Source organism: Hyaena hyaena, unplaced genomic scaffold (assembly GCF_003009895.1).
Source record: "Hyaena hyaena isolate Hyena2069 unplaced genomic scaffold, ASM300989v1 scaffold_1262, whole genome shotgun sequence".
In the NCBI taxonomy this organism is placed as follows: Eukaryota; Metazoa; Chordata; class Mammalia; order Carnivora; family Hyaenidae; genus Hyaena; species Hyaena hyaena.
Window position 1 is genome coordinate 384,064 of NW_024081896.1, and position 3,625 is coordinate 387,688.

The window sequence follows — 3,625 nt, forward strand, 5'->3', positions numbered from 1 at the left end:
CCTAAAGTTGAAAAAACAAAGCCAGACATAACAGAATACATAATGCATGACCATCATTCTATTTGTATAAATTTTACAAGCAGGCACATGGATATTATAAAATTTGAGAATATATGCTTAGATGAACAATGATCAAAAAAACAAGAAAGCAATAGCTACAAACATTAGGAAAGAAGTCAACTTTTTGAAAGAAAATGATATAATTGCTCGTGGTGTTTGAGATGATGGTGTTTTATAGTTTTTGACCTGAGTGGTGGTGGCATGAGCATTTATTTTCTTTGTGTTAAATCACCAACATATATATTTTTAAAATATGTCTTCTACATATACTACAGGTTTCAAAGTTGCAGTGGTTAAAACAAAAGAAAGGGAGCCTGGGTAGTTCAGTAGGTTAGGATCTGACTCTTGATTTCTGCTCAGGCCATGATCTTATGGTCATCAAATGGAGTCCCTCATTGGTCTCTGAGCTGGGTGTGGAACCTACTTAAGATTCTCTATTTCACTCTCCCTCTGCCCCTCTCTTGCTCACACACTCTTTTGAAGGAAGGAAGGAAGGAAGGAAGGAAGGATGGAAGGAAGGAAGGAAGGAAGGAGAGAGAGAGAGAGGAAGAAAGAAAGAAAGAGGAAGGAAGGAAGGAAGGAGAAAGAAAAGAACTTTTCAAATTTGATCAGGGGCATCAAGAAAGGTAGTAATGACAATAATTTATGGACAAGGTCAAGGTTAGGATAAAATGAATGAGACAATCACCTTGGATACAAAATTTAAGGAAAGGCCAAGGAACTCAGTAATCAAAAGTAAACAATACTGTAACAGAATATTTTAAAGAATCTATATTAATGCAAAAAATAAGATGAAACATATCAAAATGATCAATAACAAAGAACAAATATGAAGAGAATATCTATATGGACCAGGCACTGTTCTAAGTGCTTCTATGGGTATTCACTGTTTTTGATCCACATGGAAGTCTATGAGGTAGGTGCTATAATTATCCCTTATTTTACTAGTAAGGGGCCTTTGGCACAGAGGAAAGTAGCTATTTTCCGAAAGTCATCCAGCTGGCCCATGGCAACGCCCAAGTTCAAACCCAGTTCAAACTCCAGAAGCCATACTTCTCAGGACAGAACTGTGCTCCATCTACTCATTCGCAATGTTAGCAAATGCGGTCAGGTTGTGACAGCTAGTTATGTTCTTTGATGACATGCTGATTCTTTCCTTTGAGCATATGCCCTTCACATCATGCGTTTGTAAGTGATTATTATGTTTGGAGGGAGGATAAAATTGAAGGAAGAATATTAAGGAAATCAATATAATTTGGGATCTTATAAAATCTTCATGAAGCTTCTCCTTACTTGATTAAGTGTGATCCCATGGTATGAGCTATGTCAAGCAGCCAAGAAAAACCTTCCAGAGTTCTCCCAGTCAAATTATTCTCATTTCCATAATTCATGCTACTCTAGGGTTCCTGTGAGGTTAGGCCCAGTAAAGTTAATATTTGATAAATGCATTGAAAAAATACAGATTTATGTTGATTAATTGAAAAATTATACCACAGTACCTGCATCCACTGATAGACCTTGAACAATCGGCTGTTGTTCTTTTGGTTTGCACTAGGATGCGAGAGGAAAACATCCCTGCGCTTTCTGTCTGTCTGTGTGGCAGCCCAGATTGAATAGGGGAATACAGTGCATCTGCAGCCTAGAAATGTTAAATGTTTTTGTATTGGATAAAAGTGTTCATACAGGCTTAAAAAAAAAAAAAAAGAAAAAGAAAAATTATACCACAGTACAATGATGCATGTTAGAAGGAGCTTAGAAAACCGTGAACAATTTGACGTTATTTTTTGTAAGGATGAAGGCCTGGGTAGGGATTACACGGCCTCAGGTTTTATTTACCTTCTGAAATACTAACTCATTAACCAAACGTCATCAATTAAACTGTTGTCTTCTGCTAAAGAAAGCTCAGTCTGAGCCAAAAAAAAAAAAAAAAAACAAAAAAAAAAAAAAAAAAGCAGAGAATCAGTCTGGTAAAAGTACACAAGACAGCTGAAATTTCTAAGGTGGATCAAAAATTAATGACTCTTAGTTCCCCCAAGGTGTACCAATATGCTTGGAAATAGAGAAAGAAACAGGAAAAAAAAATTAGGGAACAAAATAATTCCAATGAATATTAATGAGGAATGGGCACTTATTCAGACAGACCTTTGTAGGTAGGAAGGAAATAGAATTTGTGAGAGGGTAAATTTCAATAAACAGTTATTTATAGATATGGGGAAATGAGTTCTGCTGAATTTCAATCCTTCTTAAATGGTTACAATGTCCATTTTTTTAAAAACAAGTCAAACTTTTTGAGAAATAAGTCTTGCTATAGGCTTCCAATATATCTCACTAGAACATGAGAAATTCCATTAAACAACCACTTTTAAAAAATCTTTCCTAAATAGCCAGTTTGATGGTTTCACAGAACCATAACTCTGAGTCTATTTCCTGAATCTTAAAAAGTGCCTTTAAGTATTTAACCATCCTACCCTGTTTTTATGAAACTATGACATATAGTAGCACTGAAAACAAATGAGAATTCAGCTGCCAAGGAGGCCATGACTGGGATGAAGATAGAGCCAAGAAAGTGTGCTGAAAAGCAGAGCCAGAACTCTCAGCACTGATCTAGGAAGGTGGGGAGAGAGTTATGGGAAGACTCCAGGGTATCAATCACAGTAGGAAAAAAATTAGAATTAAGTGTTTTAAAGAGCCATGGTGGGAAAGTCCCAGTTTTCAATTCTCTAGTTAAATTAGCAACCTGGGAAGCAAATTTCTCTGAGGCTCATTTTGAGAAGTTTAGAATGAAAATTAGTAGACAAAATGTCAGGTCCAAAACTTTAGAATAATCTTTGTGATACTCGGTTGGGTCCCAAAGCCTTTCAATTCATAGCTTCCTCATTATTTTTTGTAACAAAAGAAGTTATTTTTGACTGTTAGTGTTTCCATGCAACCATTTTTGACTGTTAAAGCCAGAGATGGATCTGTCAGGGCTGTCAATATCTTTCTGTGTTTGGGATTTCAGCTTTTCATCTGAATGTATAAATGTAGAGCTTTTGTGCTTTGCAGTTTTGTTTTTTCATGAGCACAAATGCAAAAGAAACTGAGCTGAGAATGGCAGCTACAACTCATCTGATTAAAAAAAAAAAAGATAATGCAAAAAGAGCCAATTTTTCAAAGATGGAAAATGTTTGGGGCATTACAGGTTTTGTGACTCTAGCAATATGTTTCTCTTTTCCGAATTGTTACTCATTACTGTCAATCACTATCCCACCCTAGAACTCTAGATCCTGTCATTCACACTTCCAAATGCAAATGCCAAAAAAAAAAAAAAGCCTTTTTCAATCCAATCTTCAAGTTCACTTTAATTTGTTTTTTTGTGTGTTGTGTGTGTGTGTGTGTGTGTGTGTGTGTGTGTGTGTTTTGTTTGTTTTGTTTTGTTTTTGCCCTGCATTGGTATCTAAGTAAATTCAAGCAACAGTGAGTCCTCACCAAGTTGTGGTTCAAGGAATGAAAGCTCAAATCTTCCAAGAAGACATAGTAATTTATACTCAATGTTGGGAGATTGCAGTGAGCTATGGACCATTCT

At 35.9% G+C, this 3,625-nt stretch overlaps 1 non-coding gene across 1 annotated transcript; it reads left to right on the forward strand.

Annotated features, from left to right (window-relative positions):
* The first annotated feature begins 1,559 nt into the window (after positions 1 to 1,559).
* On the forward strand, positions 1,560 to 1,689 carry LOC120224835. Its single transcript, XR_005526677.1, has one exon. It is a non-coding gene; the product is annotated as a small nucleolar RNA SNORA31 (small nucleolar RNA).
* Positions 1,690 to 3,625: the final 1,936 nt, after the last annotated feature.